At 49.4% G+C, this 19,451-nt stretch overlaps 5 non-coding genes and 2 pseudogenes across 5 annotated transcripts; all 7 read left to right on the top strand.

The window, feature by feature from the left end:
• Positions 1-1,518: 1,518 nt before the first annotated feature.
• On the top strand, positions 1,519-1,709 carry LOC130302119 (U2 spliceosomal RNA). The gene has a single exon (XR_008852424.1). It is a non-coding gene; the product is annotated as a U2 spliceosomal RNA (small nuclear RNA).
• Positions 1,710-3,777: 2,068 nt separating this feature from the next.
• On the top strand, positions 3,778-3,968 carry LOC130302118 (U2 spliceosomal RNA). Its single transcript, XR_008852423.1, has one exon. It is a non-coding gene; the product is annotated as a U2 spliceosomal RNA (small nuclear RNA).
• Positions 3,969-6,061: 2,093 nt separating this feature from the next.
• Positions 6,062-6,252, top strand: LOC130302117 (U2 spliceosomal RNA). Its single transcript, XR_008852422.1, has one exon. It is a non-coding gene; the product is annotated as a U2 spliceosomal RNA (small nuclear RNA).
• Positions 6,253-8,339: 2,087 nt separating this feature from the next.
• On the top strand, positions 8,340-8,530 carry LOC130302116 (U2 spliceosomal RNA). Its single transcript, XR_008852421.1, has one exon. It is a non-coding gene; the product is annotated as a U2 spliceosomal RNA (small nuclear RNA).
• A 2,116-nt stretch (positions 8,531-10,646) lies between these two features.
• On the top strand, positions 10,647-10,823 carry LOC130302158 (U2 spliceosomal RNA; annotated as a pseudogene).
• Positions 10,824-16,578: 5,755 nt separating this feature from the next.
• LOC130302151 (U2 spliceosomal RNA) lies at positions 16,579-16,759 on the top strand (annotated as a pseudogene).
• A 2,083-nt stretch (positions 16,760-18,842) lies between these two features.
• Positions 18,843-19,033, top strand: LOC130302115 (U2 spliceosomal RNA). The gene has a single exon (XR_008852420.1). It is a non-coding gene; the product is annotated as a U2 spliceosomal RNA (small nuclear RNA).
• The last annotated feature ends 418 nt before the right edge of the window (positions 19,034-19,451 follow it).

The raw sequence follows: 19,451 nt of genomic DNA, 5'->3' as shown, positions 1-19,451 counted from the left end.
CCATTGCACTAATGGATTGGTCATCAGCTGGCTGTCTATGTCCCGCATCAATATAGACCAAAGTACAGAGGGTTAGGCTATGCTATTGTGCACCTACCTGATGCATCAGAAGGTGCGAGGCCCTTGCTAAATTCTGTGCACAGACTTTGAGATCTATACTTTAGACTGTATCTAAACCTGCTCCAACATGGACTGACATTCTGGCCTACTTTCAGCCGATGCGACTTGTCTGTCGCTGAACAGTCGCTTTTTATGTATTCAGCACCTATGTATAATGTTGTAAAAATGCTCTAGAAGCTAAAGTCGCAGAAATGTCACACATATTTGGCCTGCAACTTTCTGTGCGACAAATTCAGACAGGAAAAATCAGTATAAATCCTTAGAAAATTATCCCCCAGTGTCTCCATCTGCTGGCGGTATTGAATAAGCATTGCTGCACTGATGGGGTATGCATTAGACGAAAAAAAAGAAGAAAAAGAAGAATAATACGCCCAGAAAAGAGGCGAAAAGGAGAAAAACGTAAAAAAACGTGAAAAAAAAGTAAGAGGAAGAGAAGGGAAAAAAAGGTGGAAATGGGTTTAAAAGTGATTTCGGCGGAGAATATATATATATATATATATATATATATATATATATATATATATACGCGCACACACACACATATATATAAACGTATTCTCCGTTGAGATATTGCAGCCGCTGCTGTGTCCAGGCCCAGGAGCCTTAGCACTGTGCTGTGATGTCACTCAATACCACTGACATCACTAGGTGTAAACAACATCTCTCCTTTGCTGTGTATGTGACTATGGAGCTGTTTGGTGATGTCGTCTATTATGGCCTTCATAGAAGCAACAGGAGATTGTTGCATCCATCTAGAACCCTCAGAACTACAGTGCTATGATGTCACTCACTTCCACAGGCCTTGCAGAGTGTAAACAACAACAACCCAGCTTTGTTGTGTATGTAACCATAGGGATTTGTGATGTCACCTAGAACCTTCACAGCAGCGACAGCTTTATGAGGAGCATCAGCACTGCTCTGCCTGAGCAGAACCATCACCGCCATAGGTTGTCAAATAACCCGGATTTAACCCACACAGGTAAGTCCAATGGGGTGCAGGCATGTCCTCTATGCTTACAGCTTCCCGTGGGTGTTGGTTTGATACCGTTTGGGGACAGCCAAGGAGGCATCTGCAGGCAACAAAGGTAGGTGTGTGCTTGTGTGTGTGTTTCCTATGCAGATCCTAAGCCCAGTGTCACATGCAAGTAGGAGGAGTAAGAAGGGTTCCTGGCAAATCCGGGTTATGGATTGCATTTAAAAAGGCCCCGTGGGAGTGCAATGGGCCCCTGTCTTGCTGCTTAGCAATAATGGTATGGGTTTAGGTTCTGCTGTGTGTACTGGTGGTTGACTGCCCCCCAGCCCAGAGTGTGCATGGAAAATTGTCTGGCAGCCTCCCTGACAGCAAGCAGTGATAGTGCCCATGAAGGGCACCTTGTTGGGCCCGCCCCTTTCACGGTTATCGCTTCTCGGCCTTTTGGCTAAGATCAAGTGTAGTATCTGTTCTTATCAGTTTAATATCTGATACGTCCCCTATCTGGGGACCATATATTAAATGGATTTTTGAGAACGGGGGCCGATTTCGAAGCTTGCTTCCGTCGCCCTATGCATTGACCCGATATGGCAGTATCTTCGGGTACAGTGCACCACCCCCTTACAGGGTTAAAAAGAAAGATTCCTACTTTCATTGCTACCTGCTTGCTGGCTAGCCAGCTAGCCAGCCCTGTGGGCCTTGCTGCTGCTGCAGCCAAAAAACAAAAGGTGGTGCTGCTGCTGCTTCTGCTGCTTCTGCTTCTGCTTGTGTCTGGCCGCTGTTGGAGCGTCCAGGCACAGGACTTCTGCTGCTGCTGACTAAATGGCCTCCTTAATTGGATCATTTGAGTAGCCAGCACACCTGTGCAGGTAGGGCATGACATGATAGGCAGCTGCCTTGATAGCGGGTGGGTGCTGAATGTTCCTAATTGACAAAATAAGATTAATGCTTATGAAGAAATATAAAATCTCATCCCTTCCCCAATATCGCGCCACACCCCTACCCCTTAATTCCCTGGTTGAACTTGATGGACATATGTCTTTTTTCGACCGTACTAACTATGTAACTATGTAACATAACATGGGGGGGGGGGGGGGTCTCCTGGCTGTTCACACAGGTGTGTCATTGCTGTACATTGACCATGCATTGCTTCTGTGGTATTGCAAAGGCAAAGACAAATGCTTCCAGCCATCCATTGCACTAATGGATTGGTCATCAGCTGGCTGTCTATGTCCCGCATCAATATAGACCAAAGTACAGAGGGTTAGGCTATGCTATTGTGCACCTACCTGATGCATCAGAAGGTGCGAGGCCCTTGCTAAATTCTGTGCACAGACTTTGAGATCTATACTTTAGACTGTATCTAAACCTGCTCCAACATGGACTGACATTCTGGCCTACTTTCAGCCGATGCGACTTGTCTGTCGCTGAACAGTCGCTTTTTATGTATTCAGCACCTATGTATAATGTTGTAAAAATGCTCTAGAAGCTAAAGTCGCAGAAATGTCACACATATTTGGCCTGCAACTTTCTGTGCGACAAATTCAGACAGGAAAAATCAGTATAAATCCTTAGAAAATTATCCCCCAGTGTCTCCATCTGCTGGCGGTATTGAATAAGCATTGCTGCACTGATGGGGTATGCATTAGACGAAAAAAAAGAAGAAAAAGAAGAATAATACGCCCAGAAAAGAGGCGAAAAGGAGAAAAACGTAAAAAAACGTGAAAAAAAAGTAAGAGGAAGAGAAGGGAAAAAAAGGTGGAAATGGGTTTAAAAGTGATTTCGGCGGAGAAATATATATATATATATATATATATACGCGCACACACATATATATAAACGTATTCTCCGTTGAGATATTGCAGCCGCTGCTGTGTCCAGGCCCAGGAGCCTTAGCACTGTGCTGTGATGTCACTCAATACCACTGACATCACTAGGTGTAAACAACATCTCTCCTTTGCTGTGTATGTGACTATGGAGCTGTTTGGTGATGTCGTCTATTATGGCCTTCATAGAAGCAACAGGAGATTGTTGCATCCATCTAGAACCCTCAGAACTACAGTGCTATGATGTCACTCACTTCCACAGGCCTTGCAGAGTGTAAACAACAACAACCCAGCTTTGTTGTGTATGTAACCATAGGGATTTGTGATGTCACCTAGAACCTTCACAGCAGCGACAGCTTTATGAGGAGCATCAGCACTGCTCTGCCTGAGCAGAACCATCACCGCCATAGGTTGTCAAATAACCCGGATTTAACCCACACAGGTAAGTCCAATGGGGTGCAGGCATGTCCTCTATGCTTACAGCTTCCCGTGGGTGTTGGTTTGATACCGTTTGGGGACAGCCAAGGAGGCATCTGCAGGCAACAAAGGTAGGTGTGTGCTTGTGTGTGTGTTTCCTATGCAGATCCTAAGCCCAGTGTCACATGCAAGTAGGAGGAGTAAGAAGGGTTCCTGGCAAATCCGGGTTATGGATTGCATTTAAAAAGGCCCCGTGGGAGTGCAATGGGCCCCTGTCTTGCTGCTTAGCAATAATGGTATGGGTTTAGGTTCTGCTGTGTGTACTGGTGGTTGACTGCCCCCCAGCCCAGAGTGTGCATGGAAAATTGTCTGGCAGCCTCCCTGACAGCAAGCAGTGATAGTGCCCATGAAGGGCACCTTGTTGGGCCCGCCCCTTTCACGGTTATCGCTTCTCGGCCTTTTGGCTAAGATCAAGTGTAGTATCTGTTCTTATCAGTTTAATATCTGATACGTCCCCTATCTGGGGACCATATATTAAATGGATTTTTGAGAACGGGGGCCGATTTCGAAGCTTGCTTCCGTCGCCCTATGCATTGACCCGATATGGCAGTATCTTCGGGTACAGTGCACCACCCCCTTACAGGGTTAAAAAGAAAGATTCCTACTTTCATTGCTACCTGCTTGCTGGCTAGCCAGCTAGCCAGCCCTGTGGGCCTTGCTGCTGCTGCAGCCAAAAAACAAAAGGTGGTGCTGCTGCTGCTTCTGCTGCTTCTGCTTCTGCTTGTGTCTGGCCGCTGTTGGAGCGTCCAGGCACAGGACTTCTGCTGCTGCTGACTAAATGGCCTCCTTAATTGGATCATTTGAGTAGCCAGCACACCTGTGCAGGTAGGGCATGACATGATAGGCAGCTGCCTTGATAGCGGGTGGGTGCTGAATGTTCCTAATTGACAAAATAAGATTAATGCTTATGAAGAAATATAAAATCTCATCCCTTCCCCAATATCGCGCCACACCCCTACCCCTTAATTCCCTGGTTGAACTTGATGGACATATGTCTTTTTTCGACCGTACTAACTATGTAACTATGTAACATAACATGGGGGGGGGGGGGGTCTCCTGGCTGTTCACACAGGTGTGTCATTGCTGTACATTCACCATGCATTGCTTCTGTGGTATTGCAAAGGCAAAGACAAATGCTTCCAGCCATCCATTGCACTAATGGATTGGTCATCAGCTGGCTGTCTATGTCCCGCATCAATATAGACCAAAGTACAGAGGGTTAGGCTATGCTATTGTGCACCTACCTGATGCATCAGAAGGTGCGAGGCCCTTGCTAAATTCTGTGCACAGACTTTGAGATCTATACTTTAGACTGTATCTAAACCTGCTCCAACATGGACTGACATTCTGGCCTACTTTCAGCCGATGCGACTTGTCTGTCGCTGAACAGTCGCTTTTTATGTATTCAGCACCTATGTATAATGTTGTAAAAATGCTCTAGAAGCTAAAGTCGCAGAAATGTCACACATATTTGGCCTGCAACTTTCTGTGCGACAAATTCAGACAGGAAAAATCAGTATAAATCCTTAGAAAATTATCCCCCAGTGTCTCCATCTGCTGGCGGTATTGAATAAGCATTGCTGCACTGATGGGGTATGCATTAGACGAAAAAAAAGAAGAAAAAGAAGAATAATACGCCCAGAAAAGAGGCGAAAAGGAGAAAAACGTAAAAAAACGTGAAAAAAAAGTAAGAGGAAGAGAAGGGAAAAAAAGGTGGAAATGGGTTTAAAAGTGATTTCGGCGGAGAAATATATATATATATATATATATATATATATATATATATATATATATACGCGCACACACACACATATATATAAACGTATTCTCCGTTGAGATATTGCAGCCGCTGCTGTGTCCAGGCCCAGGAGCCTTAGCACTGTGCTGTGATGTCACTCAATACCACTGACATCACTAGGTGTAAACAACATCTCTCCTTTGCTGTGTATGTGACTATGGAGCTGTTTGGTGATGTCGTCTATTATGGCCTTCATAGAAGCAACAGGAGATTGTTGCATCCATCTAGAACCCTCAGAACTACAGTGCTATGATGTCACTCACTTCCACAGGCCTTGCAGAGTGTAAACAACAACAACCCAGCTTTGTTGTGTATGTAACCATAGGGATTTGTGATGTCACCTAGAACCTTCACAGCAGCGACAGCTTTATGAGGAGCATCAGCACTGCTCTGCCTGAGCAGAACCATCACCGCCATAGGTTGTCAAATAACCCGGATTTAACCCACACAGGTAAGTCCAATGGGGTGCAGGCATGTCCTCTATGCTTACAGCTTCCCGTGGGTGTTGGTTTGATACCGTTTGGGGACAGCCAAGGAGGCATCTGCAGGCAACAAAGGTAGGTGTGTGCTTGTGTGTGTGTTTCCTATGCAGATCCTAAGCCCAGTGTCACATGCAAGTAGGAGGAGTAAGAAGGGTTCCTGGCAAATCCGGGTTATGGATTGCATTTAAAAAGGCCCCGTGGGAGTGCAATGGGCCCCTGTCTTGCTGCTTAGCAATAATGGTATGGGTTTAGGTTCTGCTGTGTGTACTGGTGGTTGACTGCCCCCCAGCCCAGAGTGTGCATGGAAAATTGTCTGGCAGCCTCCCTGACAGCAAGCAGTGATAGTGCCCATGAAGGGCACCTTGTTGGGCCCGCCCCTTTCACGGTTATCGCTTCTCGGCCTTTTGGCTAAGATCAAGTGTAGTATCTGTTCTTATCAGTTTAATATCTGATACGTCCCCTATCTGGGGACCATATATTAAATGGATTTTTGAGAACGGGGGCCGATTTCGAAGCTTGCTTCCGTCGCCCTATGCATTGACCCGATATGGCAGTATCTTCGGGTACAGTGCACCACCCCCTTACAGGGTTAAAAAGAAAGATTCCTACTTTCATTGCTACCTGCTTGCTGGCTAGCCAGCTAGCCAGCCCTGTGGGCCTTGCTGCTGCTGCAGCCAAAAAACAAAAGGTGGTGCTGCTGCTGCTTCTGCTGCTTCTGCTTCTGCTTGTGTCTGGCCGCTGTTGGAGCGTCCAGGCACAGGACTTCTGCTGCTGCTGACTAAATGGCCTCCTTAATTGGATCATTTGAGTAGCCAGCACACCTGTGCAGGTAGGGCATGACATGATAGGCAGCTGCCTTGATAGCGGGTGGGTGCTGAATGTTCCTAATTGACAAAATAAGATTAATGCTTATGAAGAAATATAAAATCTCATCCCTTCCCCAATATCGCGCCACACCCCTACCCCTTAATTCCCTGGTTGAACTTGATGGACATATGTCTTTTTTCGACCGTACTAACTATGTAACTATGTAACATAACATGGGGGGGGGGGGGGGGGGTCTCCTGGCTGTTCACACAGGTGTGTCATTGCTGTACATTGACCATGCATTGCTTCTGTGGTATTGCAAAGGCAAAGACAAATGCTTCCAGCCATCCATTGCACTAATGGATTGGTCATCAGCTGGCTGTCTATGTCCCGCATCAATATAGACCAAAGTACAGAGGGTTAGGCTATGCTATTGTGCACCTACCTGATGCATCAGAAGGTGCGAGGCCCTTGCTAAATTCTGTGCACAGACTTTGAGATCTATACTTTAGACTGTATCTAAACCTGCTCCAACATGGACTGACATTCTGGCCTACTTTCAGCCGATGCGACTTGTCTGTCGCTGAACAGTCGCTTTTTATGTATTCAGCACCTATGTATAATGTTGTAAAAATGCTCTAGAAGCTAAAGTCGCAGAAATGTCACACATATTTGGCCTGCAACTTTCTGTGCGACAAATTCAGACAGGAAAAATCAGTATAAATCCTTAGAAAATTATCCCCCAGTGTCTCCATCTGCTGGCGGTATTGAATAAGCATTGCTGCACTGATGGGGTATGCATTAGACGAAAAAAAAGAAGAAAAAGAAGAATAATACGCCCAGAAAAGAGGCGAAAAGGAGAAAAACGTAAAAAAACGTGAAAAAAAAGTAAGAGGAAGAAAAGGGAAAAAAAGGTGGAAATGGGTTTAAAAGTGATTTCGGCGGAGAAATATATATATATATATATATATAGATATATATATATACGCGCACACACACACATATATATAAACGTATTCTCCGTTGAGATATTGCAGCCGCTGCTGTGTCCAGGCCCAGGAGCCTTAGCACTGTGCTGTGATGTCACTCAATACCACTGACATCACTAGGTGTAAACAACATCTCTCCTTTGCTGTGTATGTGACTATGGAGCTGTTTGGTGATGTCGTCTATTATGGCCTTCATAGAAGAAACAGGAGATTGTTGCATCCATCTAGAACCCTCAGAACTACAGTGCTATGATGTCACTCACTTCCACAGGCCTTGCAGAGTGTAAACAACAACAATCCAGCTTTGTTGTGTATGTAACCATAGGGATTTGTGATGTCACCTAGAACCTTCACAGCAGCGACAGCTTTATGAGTAGCATCAGCACTGCTCTGCCTGAGCAGAACCATCACCGCCATAGGTTGTCAAATAACCCGGATTTAACCCACACAGGTAAGTCCAATGGGGTGCAGGCATGTCCTCTATGCTTACAGCTTCCCGTGGGTGTTGGTTTGATACCGTTTGGGGACAGCCAAGGAGGCATCTGCAGGCAACAAAGGTAGGTGTGTGCTTGTGTGTGTGTTTCCTATGCAGATCCTAAGCCCAGTGTCACATGCAAGTAGGAGGAGTAAGAAGGGTTCCTGGCAAATCCGGGTTATGGATTGCATTTAAAAAGGCCCCGTGGGAGTGCAATGGGCCCCTGTCTTGCTGCTTAGCAATAATGGTATGGGTTTAGGTTCTGCTGTGTGTACTGGTGGTTGACTGCCCCCCAGCCCAGAGTGTGCATGGAAAATTGTCTGGCAGCCTCCCTGACAGCAAGCAGTGATAGTGCCCATGAAGGGCACCTTGTTGGGCCCGCCCCTTTCACGGTTATCGCTTCTCGGCCTTTTGGCTAAGATCAAGTGTAGTATCTGTTCTTATCAGTTTAATATCTGATACGTCCCCTATCTGGGGACCATATATTAAATGGATTTTTGAGAACGGGGGCCGATTTCGAAGCTTGCTTCCGTCGCCCTATGCATTGACCCGATATGGCAGTATCTTCGGGTACAGTGCACCACCCCCTTACAGGGTTAAAAAGAAAGATTCCTACTTTCATTGCTACCTGCTTGCTGGCTAGCCAGCTAGCCAGCCCTGTGGGCCTTGCTGCTGCTGCAGCCAAAAAACAAAAGGTGGTGCTGCTGCTGCTGCTTCTGCTGCTTCTGCTTCTGCTTGTGTCTGGCCGCTGTTGGAGCGTCCAGGCACAGGACTTCTGCTGCTGCTGACTAAATGGCCTCCTTAATTGGATCATTTGAGTAGCCAGCACACCTGTGCAGGTAGGGCATGACATGATAGGCAGCTGCCTTGATAGTGGGTGGGTGCTGAATGTTCCTAATTGACAAAATAAGATTAATGCTTATGAAGAAATATAAAATCTCATCCCTTCCCCAATATCGCGCCACACCCCTACCCCTTAATTCCCTGGTTGAACTTGATGGACATATGTCTTTTTTCGACCGTACTAACTATGTAACTATGTAACATAACATGGGGGGGGGGGGGGGGTCTCCTGGCTGTTCACACAGGTGTGTCATTGCTGTACATTGACCATGCATTGCTTCTGTGGTATTGCAAAGGCAAAGACAAATGCTTCCAGCCATCCATTGCACTAATGGATTGGTCATCAGCTGGCTGTCTATGTCCCGCATCAATATAGACCAAAGTACAGAGGGTTAGGCTATGCTATTGTGCACCTACCTGATGCATCAGAAGGTGCGAGGCCCTTGCTAAATTCTGTGCACAGACTTTGAGATCTATACTTTAGACTGTATCTAAACCTGCTCCAACATGGACTGACATTCTGGCCTACTTTCAGCCGATGCGACTTGTCTGTCGCTGAACAGTCGCTTTTTATGTATTCAGCACCTATGTATAATGTTGTAAAAATGCTCTAGAAGCTAAAGTCGCAGAAATGTCACACATATTTGGCCTGCAACTTTCTGTGCGACAAATTCAGACAGGAAAAATCAGTATAAATCCTTAGAAAATTATCCCCCAGTGTCTCCATCTGCTGGCGGTATTGAATAAGCATTGCTGCACTGATGGGATATGCATTAGACGAAAAAAAAGAAGAAAAAGAAGAATAATACGCCCAGAAAAGAGGCGAAAAGGAGAAAAACGTAAAAAAACGTGAAAAAAAAGTAAGAGGAAGAGAAGGGAAAAAAAGGTGGAAATGGGTTTAAAAGTGATTTCGGTGGAGAAATATATATATATATATATATATATATATATATATATATATATATATATATATATATATATATATACGCGCACACACACACATATATATAAACGTATTCTCCGTTGAGATATTGCAGCCGCTGCTGTGTCCAGGCCCAGGAGCCTTAGCACTGTGCTGTGATGTCACTCAATACCACTGACATCACTAGGTGTAAACAACATCTCTCCTTTGCTGTGTATGTGACTATGGAGCTGTTTGGTGATGTCGTCTATTATGGCCTTCATAGAAGCAACAGGAGATTGTTGCATCCATCTAGAACCCTCAGAACTACAGTGCTATGATGTCACTCACTTCCACAGGCCTTGCAGAGTGTAAACAACAACAACCCAGCTTTGTTGTGTATGTAACCATAGGGATTTGTGATGTCACCTAGAACCTTCACAGCAGCGACAGCTTTATGAGGAGCATCAGCACTGCTCTGCCTGAGCAGAACCATCACCGCCATAGGTTGTCAAATAACCCGGATTTAACCCACACAGGTAAGTCCAATGGGGTGCAGGCATGTCCTCTATGCTTACAGCTTCCCGTGGGTGTTGGTTTGATACCGTTTGGGGACAGCCAAGGAGGCATCTGCAGGCAACAAAGGTAGGTGTGTGCTTGTGTGTGTGTTTCCTATGCAGATCCTAAGCCCAGTGTCACATGCAAGTAGGAGGAGTAAGAAGGGTTCCTGGCAAATCCGGGTTATGGATTGCATTTAAAAAGGCCCCGTGGGAGTGCAATGGGCCCCTGTCTTGCTGCTTAGCAATAATGGTATGGGTTTAGGTTCTGCTGTGTGTACTGGTGGTTGACTGCCCCCCAGCCCAGAGTGTGCATGGAAAATTGTCTGGCAGCCTCCCTGACAGCAAGCAGTGATAGTGCCCATGAAGGGCACCTTGTTGGGCCCGCCCCTTTCACGGTTATCGCTTCTCGGCCTTTTGGCTAAGATCAAGTGTAGTATCTGTTCTTACCTGGCAGGGGAGATACCATGATCGCTACGGTCTGAAGAACTCCAAGCATTGTGGTAGAGATTTTGCGTAGTACGATTGCAGTACTTTTCGTTCTTATTAGAACCGCATTTCTCTAGAGCATACCACCTGAAGATCGTCTCCTGCCTGCCTCGGAACATCTGAAGAAGGAGAAGATCTTGAAGACTGCAGCTCCGGAAGAAGCCGACGAAGAACCTGGAAGAAGGGAATCGGCGGTGAATTCCGGAACAGCGGCGAAGAGGAAGGCGGCGCAGAATCTTTTCGAAGAAACTCGCCGCCTCTGGAGAAGGATTTGCATAGCTCCTCCCACCGGGACCGGATCTGCATAGCTCCTCCCACCCGGGAAAGAAGACTTTGCGAAGCCTCTCTCCACAAGCAAGCAAGGAAGCGGAAAAGAGCCTGCTGGAAGAAGCCATGGCCTCAACCAGCAAGTCCACCCAGGAGGCTGCAGGGCAAGGCCTGGAGGTCCAGCCCCAACCACAGCAAGCTTCAACCTCCACCACGGCAAGGCAGAAGGGCGGCAGAATTCCTAACCTGGAAGCTCCAACCCTGGAGCCCTGGATGAGGCAGACTGTTGCCTTGAAGCTCAAGCCCGTGGACGGAAGGGTGCCGGACATGTCCCACGACGTGTTCTGCAAGAAGATGCTGGCGGATCAAGGCTTCCCCACGGCTGACACCCTGGGAATAGCAACCTTCTTTTCGGGAATCTTCTACATCACCTTTGCCACCATTGGGACCTGTAGAAGATACTGGGAGGTGGTGAAAGCGGCGAGTCCCGAATCCCCTTTCTCTCGCTTTGTGGGCAACTGCCTTATTCAAAGAGAGGAGAGGCGGGTGACGGTCTCAATGCGGAACCCACACACCCCAGGCACGGACATCTCGACCTTCCTGAAGCGCTTCTGCACCGTGGTGAGGGAGCCCACCCGCATCCTGAACTCACTCGGATACTGGACCTGCAAGTGGTCTGTGGTCGTCAGACTCAACAAGAACCCTGCTTCTCCAGACGGACTACAGCACCTGCCAACGACATTTTCCTTGGGCAACTCCACAGGACTTATCTTCTACCCGGACATGCCGCAGACCTGCAGGAGATGTGGCAAGATGGGCCACGAGGGCAAGGACTGTACGGAGGATGCCTGCAGGTATTGCCGCGTGACAGGTCACACGACCAAGGACTGCCCCAAGAGCAAGACCTGCAACCTCTGCGGACTGGCAGCCCACAGCTACAAGGACTGCCCCCAGAGGGAGAGAACATGGGCATCTGTGGCAGCGAGAGCACCGAAGCCAGCCCCAGCTCCGGAGCCAACACCACGGATGGCCAAGCCGACCAAGGAGGGTAAGAAGGCGAAAGCCACTGCCCCGTCCCGCCCCTCCCCTGCCCCTCCCGCCCCATCCCCTGCCCCTCCCGCCCCATCTCCTGCCCCATCCCGTCCCACCCCTGCCCCATCCCGTCCCACCCCTGCCCCTCCTACCCCATCCCGTCCCACCCCTGCCCCTCCTGCCCCATCCCGTCCCACCCCTGCCCCTCCTGCCCCATCCCGCCCCACCCCTGCCCCCCGTACCCCACCCCGGCCCACCCCTGCCCCACCCTCCCCTGCCCGGCCCACCCCTGCCCCGTCCTCCCCTGCCCGGCCCACCCCTGCCCTGTCCTCCCCTGCCCGGGCACTCTCTCCTGCCCCCCGCCCCACCCAGCCTCCTTTCTCTCCTGGCCCAGCAGCACCTAACCCCCCTCCAGCTGCTGGTGCCCGCCCTTCGGAGGACTTTCCTGTGCTTCCTCCCCCAGGTACCATACAGAGGAAGAGGAAAGGAAGGGACAACGCATCAGAAGAGTCCCACAAAAGAAAGATAATCGAGACCTGCGAGACCCCTCAAGCTTCAGATGAGGAGGAGGAGATGGAGCAGGTCTGCGAGAGCCTTGAAGCTTCAGAGGGAGAGGAGGTGATGGAGCAGGCCCAAGTGGAGCAGGTCCAAGCAGAGCCAGTCCAAGCAGAGCCAGTCCAAGCTCAATCTATGGAGGAGCTGCTGCAGGACCCAGAGGTTAAGAAAATCCTGGACACTCCGTCCAACACGGTCTACGACGAGTTCTTGGAAGGGCGCTACGAGAAGCCACACGAGCCGACAGGCGCCAGAGAAGAGGACCCGTCCGACCAGACTGGTAACTAGTATCAGAACTAACCTCTCTTTTTATTCCCATGGCTGATCTCAACATCTTCTGCATTAATGTGAGGAGTATTAGAGCTTGGTTTAGATTTCAGACTGTTCTTACGTTCTTAGATTCCCAGAGGTGTGATGTTTACATGTTGCAGGAATGTGCTTTGTCTGCTTCTAGGTCTTACAACCATCTGGCCAGGCAGTGGCCTCACGGCCCTTCCTACTGGTCTGGTGGGGGCGACAATAGGTCTGCGGGGGTGGCCATCCTGATCAGGGGAGGTAACTTTGCACTTGATTCCGTCCGGGAGCTCGTCTGTGGCAGACTTCTTGTCGCAGACGGTTCCTGGGCGGGTGAGCCCGTGCGGCTCATCAACGTGTATGCCTCCCCTGAGAGGGATGTCCGACTGGAGGTTCTCCAGGCCCTGCGGGCTGAACTCGCCACCACTAGAGCAGTAGTGTTGGGTGGTGACTTCAACTGCCCCATTGAGGTGGACGGGCGCAGTTCTGGCACATCCGCCAACCTGGACGTGACGTCTAAACTGCTGATTGAGATGGTGACGGAGGCATCCTTGCAGGACGTTGTCGGGTCCATCGGGAACGGCTCCGTAAACTATACGTGGAGCCGCCCCGATGGCTCGCTCCGTTCTCGGATAGACTTCATCTTCACTTCGAGAGCAGTCAGAAAGGTGTCGTACTCTATGGTCCCCTGCTTCTTCTCTGACCACAGGGCCATTCGATTCCGGGGGACTCTGGGCCATGGATTCCCACCTGGCCCGGGCTCCTGGAAGTTGAATTGTGCCCTGTTGGAGCAGAGGGAGGTCATGGAGGAACTTAGGGATGCTTACCTTGTATGGCGAAATGACAAATGTCTGTTCAAGTGCATCAGCGATTGGTGGGAATATGTTAAAGTCGAATTCCGTTGTTTCTTTCAGGCAAAAGGCAGACAACAGGCGTGTGCGAAGAAGTGGGACTTGAGGAAACTGCAGCGCGAGCTGCGGTCCCTGCAGGACCTGCTCCAGTGTGGCTGGGACGTCAGGGAGGAGCTGGAGGAGACCAAAAAGAGCTTGAAAAGGCACTTTGAGGAGGAATCCAAGCGAATCGTCTTTCGTTCCAAGGTGGAGAACCTGGAGAAGGGTGAGAAATGTAACTCTTTCTTTTTCAGGAAGCTCCATGCCGGCCACACGCCCCTGACTGAGCTACGAGATGAGACCGGACACATGAGGAGCGGCAAGGAGGAAGTGATGGGGGTCGTCCACGACTTCTACAGCAACCTCTACGCCCCCAAGTCATCCGACCCCGAAGCCGCCGAGAGGTTCCTGTCAGGTGTCACTAACGTTGTTGATCCCGCAGGCGCGGCGGCTATGGACGATCCCTTGACGGTGGGGGAGCTGCTCTCTGCCGCTAAATCCTTTAAGCCCGGCAGGACCCCGGGCAGTGACGGTCTCCCGGCCGAGCTCTACGTAGCGCTGGGTGACCTGATCTGTCCGGACCTGTTGGAGGTGTACGAGGAGATGGTGGTGGGGGGCAGAATGCCTCCGTCGTTGAGGGAAGGGATGATCACGATCTTGTATAAGCGGAAGGGGGAGAGATGTGACCTGAAAAACTGGCGTCCCATCTCTCTCCTGAACGTGGACTACAAGATCCTCGCCAAGGTGCTGGCCAACAGGCTGAAACCTGTCATGGGGCAGATCGTCCATCCGGACCAGACCTGCAGCATTCCTGGCCGCAGGATTGCCGACAGCCTTGCCCTTGTGAGAGACACGGTCCATTACATCCAGGACCGCGGGGGCCGCGCCGCCCTGGTCAGCTTAGATCAGGAGAAGGCGTTCGACCGTGTCTCCCACGCATTCATGGACAGGGTTTTGCGCAGGCTGGGTCTGGGGAAGATGTTTTGCTCTTTTGTTAACGTTATGTATTTTGACATTTACAGCACGGTGTTGGTGAACGGCTGGAAGACTGACCCCTTTCCCATTCTTTCAGGGGTTAGACAAGGCTGCCCTCTTTCACCTCTCCTTTTTGTTTGTGTTATAGAGCTCTTCGCTGAGACTATCCGGCAGAATGGAGAGATCAGAGGGATCACCGCACCAGGACCAGATCGCCACGAGGTCAAGTGCTCGCTCTACATGGACGACGTGACCGTCTTCTGCGCTGACCAGCGTTCGGTGACTGCACTCGTCCAGACCTGCGAGGACTTCGGCAGAGCTTCGGGGGCAAAAGTCAACTGCGGGAAGTCGGAGGCCATGCTCTTCGGGGAGTGGCACCTGGCTTCTTCGGCCCCCTTCCCCTTTGCCGTTAAGCCGGACTTCATTCAAATTCTTGGAGTCTGGTTCGGGAAGGAAGGAGCGGCCCTTAAGTCTTGGCAAGACCGACTAGGAAGGATAAACTCAAAGATCGGACTGTGGAGCTCCAGAAAGCTCACGATGGAAGGCAAGGCACTTGTCCTGCGGAGTGAAGTTTTGCCTGTGCTCCAATATACCGCACAGGCCTGGCCTCCCCATACCACCGTTTGCAAGGCCATCACCCGGACAGTGTTTGGCTTCGTCTGGGGCAAAATGGACAGAGTCAAGAGGACCGTGATGTACAAGGAACCCCGCAAGGGTGGGAAGGGAATACCCGACATCCCCGCTCTGCTGAGGGCCTCCTTTGCATGTGTCACGGTGCAGCGGACTCTTGTAGAAAAGACTGGCTCAGCGGGCAGGTCCATGTCTCGCTTGCTTCTCATGCCCCTCTGGAGACAGCTGGGCTGGGACAAGTGGGACAGCTCCATCCCTTACAACTGGAACACTCCCTGGTTCTATGGGGATGTTGTCCGGTTTGTGAGGGAGCACCAGCTGGAAGGACTGAAACCAGACCTATGGAAGCCAAAGACAATCCACAAGCTCATCCGAGCTAAGGACTCGACCGAGCTGGTTCCGGGACTCCCCGCAGCCACTGCAGAGACAGTTTGGAACAATGTGGCCTCAAAGCGGCTTACCAATGGACACAAGGACTTGTCGTGGATGGCCGTCATGGGAGGTCTCTCTCTCAGGTCATTCATGCATGCCCGCAACCTGTGCAAGACCCGGTACTGCCCCCGTTGCCCCTACGTGGAGGAAACATCTTTCCACGTGTTTTGGCAGTGCCCCTTTGCACAGGGTCTGTTGGACGCCCTAGAACAGGAACTCAGAGACTCAGTGCCCAGGAGCTGCCTATCGTACCATTCGGTGCTTTACGGCCTGTTCCCTGGGACCCACGACGTGGAGGCCATCCAGGAGGCCTGGCGCCTTATGAACTGTTTTAAGGACGCAGTGTGGCTTGCCAGGAACCGCCTCGTGATCAACAGGGAAAACATGTCCGTCCGGGACTGCCGCAGGTTCATCAAGAACCTGCTTAGAGACTATTCCATCTTGGACAGCTCGGCCGTTGATGAGGAAGAAGAGGAGTGAAGACCCCTCTCCTTCTCCCATGTCTCCCTGAAGATACAGCCCAACAGTTTGGCCCTGTGATCCGCCCCCTCCCTACCCCCACATAGTCGCCCACACCCCTACCCCGATCACAGATTGTATTATTTGGTTTTTGTTTGATCTCTTGTGCCTTTATATTGCAGGATTGAGCTGAATGTTAGAGTAGCATGGTGTGCGATGTATAGCTTAGGGAACCTTTGCTGTGTATTGTACTATCATGCTTTGTGTGACTGTAATTTATTGTACGACTTGTAATGACTGAACGGAAAATAAAGCTCTTTCAATCAAAAAAAAAAAAATCTGTTCTTATCAGTTTAATATCTGATACGTCCCCTATCTGGGGACCATATATTAAATGGATTTTTGAGAACGGGGGCCGATTTCGAAGCTTGCTTCCGTCGCCCTATGCATTGACCCGATATGGCAGTATCTTCGGGTACAGTGCACCACCCCCTTACAGGGTTAAAAAGAAAGATTCCTACTTTCATTGCTACCTGCTTGCTGGCTAGCCAGCTAGCCAGCCCTGTGGGCCTTGCTGCTGCTGCAGCCAAAAAACAAAAGGTGGTGCTGCTGCTGCTTCTGCTGCTTCTGCTTCTGCTTGTGTCTGGCCGCTGTTGGAGCGTCCAGGCACAGGACTTCTGCTGCTGCTGACTAAATGGCCTCCTTAATTGGATCATTTGAGTAGCCAGCACACCTGTGCAGGTAGGGCATGACATGATAGGCAGCTGCCTTGATAGCGGGTGGGTGCTGAATGTTCCTAATTGACAAAATAAGATTAATGCTTATGAAGAAATATAAAATCTCATCCCTTCCCCAATATCGCGCCACACCCCTACCCCTTAATTCCCTGGTTGAACTTGATGGACATATGTCTTTTTTCGACCGTACTAACTATGTAACTATGTAACATAACATGGGGGGGGGGGGGGTCTCCTGGCTGTTCACACAGGTGTGTCATTGCTGTACATTGACCATGCATTGCTTCTGTGGTATTGCAAAGGCAAAGACAAATGCTTCCAGCCATCCATTGCACTAATGGATTGGTCATCAGCTGGCTGTCTATGTCCCGCATCAATATAGACCAAAGTACAGAGGGTTAGGCTATGCTATTGTGCACCTACCTGATGCATCAGAAGGTGCGAGGCCCTTGCTAAATTCTGTGCACAGACTTTGAGATCTATACTTTAGACTGTATCTAAACCTGCTCCAACATGGACTGACATTCTGGCCTACTTTCAGCCGATGCGACTTGTCTGTCGCTGAACAGTCGCTTTTTATGTATTCAGCACCTATGTATAATGTTGTAAAAATGCTCTAGAAGCTAAAGTCGCAGAAATGTCACACATATTTGGCCTGCAACTTTCTGTGCGACAAATTCAGACAGGAAAAATCAGTATAAATCCTTAGAAAATTATCCCCCAGTGTCTCCATCTGCTGGCGGTATTGAATAAGCATTGCTGCACTGATGGGGTATGCATTAGACGAAAAAAAAGAAGAAAAAGAAGAATAATACGCCCAGAAAAGAGGCGAAAAGGAGAAAAACGTAAAAAAACGTGAAAAAAAAGTAAGAGGAAGAGAAGGGAAAAAAAGGTGGAAATGGGTTTAAAAGTGATTTCGGCGGAGAAATATATATATATATATATATATATATATATATATATACGCGCACACACACACATATATATAAACGTATTCTCCGTTGAGATATTGCAGCCGCTGCTGTGTCCAGGCCCAGGAGCCTTAGCACTGTGCTGTGATGTCACTCAATACCACTGACATCACTAGGTGTAAACAACATCTCTCCTTTGCTGTGTATGTGACTATGGAGCTGTTTGGTGATGTCGTCTATTATGGCCTTCATAGAAGCAACAGGAGATTGTTGCATCCATCTAGAACCCTCAGAACTACAGTGCTATGATGTCACTCACTTCCACAGGCCTTGCAGAGTGTAAACAACAACAACCCAGCTTTGTTGTGTATGTAACCATAGGGATTTGTGATGTCACCTAGAACCTTCACAGCAGCGACAGCTTTATGAGGAGCATCAGCACTGCTCTGCCTGAGCAGAACCATCACCGCCATAGGTTGTCAAATAACCCGGATTTAACCCACACAGGTAAGTCCAATGGGGTGCAGGCATGTCCTCTATGCTTACAGCTTCCCGTGGGTGTTGGTTTGATACCGTTTGGGGACAGCCAAGGAGGCATCTGCAGGCAACAAAGGTAGGTGTGTGCTTGTGTGTGTGTTTCCTATGCAGATCCTAAGCCCAGTGTCACATGCAAGTAGGAGGAGTAAGAAGGGTTCCTGGCAAATCCGGGTTATGGATTGCATTTAAAAAGGCCCCGTGGGAGTGCAATGGGCCCCTGTCTTGCTGCTTAGCAATAATGGTATGGGTTTAGGTTCTGCTGTGTGTACTGGTGGTTGACTGCCCCCCAGCCCAGAGTGTGCATGGAAAATTGTCTGGCAGCCTCCCTGACAGCAAGCAGTGATAGTGCCCATGAAGGGCACCTTGTTGGGCCCGCCCCTTTCACGGTTATCGCTTCTCGGCCTTTTGGCTAAGATCAAGTGTAGTATCTGTTCTTATCAGTTTAATATCTGATACGTCCCCTATCTGGGGACCATATATTAAATGGATTTTTGAGAACGGGGGCCGATTTCGAAGCTTGCTTCCGTCGCCCTATGCATTGACCCGATATGGCAGTATCTTCGGGTACAGTGCACCACCCCCTTACAGGGTTAAAAAGAAAGATTCCTACTTTCATTGCTACCTGCTTGCTGGCTAGCCAGCTAGCCAGCCCTGTGGGCCTTGCTGCTGCTGCAGCCAAAAAACAAAAGGTGGTGCTGCTGCTGCTTCTGCTGCTTCTGCTTCTGCTTGTGTCTGGCCGCTGTTGGAGCATCCAGGCACAGGACTTCTGCTGCTGCTGACTAAATGGCCTCCTTAATTGGATCATTTGAGTAGCCAGCACACCTGTGCAGGTAGGGCATGACATGATAGGCAGCTGCCTTGATAGCGGGTGGGTGCTGAATGTTCCTAATTGACAAAATAAGATTAATGCTTATGAAGAAATATAAAATCTCATCCCTTCCCCAATATCGCGCCACACCCCTACCCCTTAATTCCCTGGTTGAACTTGATGGACATAT

This window comes from Hyla sarda, unplaced genomic scaffold, assembly GCF_029499605.1.
Source record: "Hyla sarda isolate aHylSar1 unplaced genomic scaffold, aHylSar1.hap1 scaffold_1153, whole genome shotgun sequence".
Lineage (NCBI taxonomy): Eukaryota > Metazoa > Chordata > Amphibia > Anura > Hylidae > Hyla > Hyla sarda.
The sequence above is the reverse complement of the archived record's forward strand: the minus strand, read 5'-3'. Positions and strand labels throughout refer to the sequence as shown.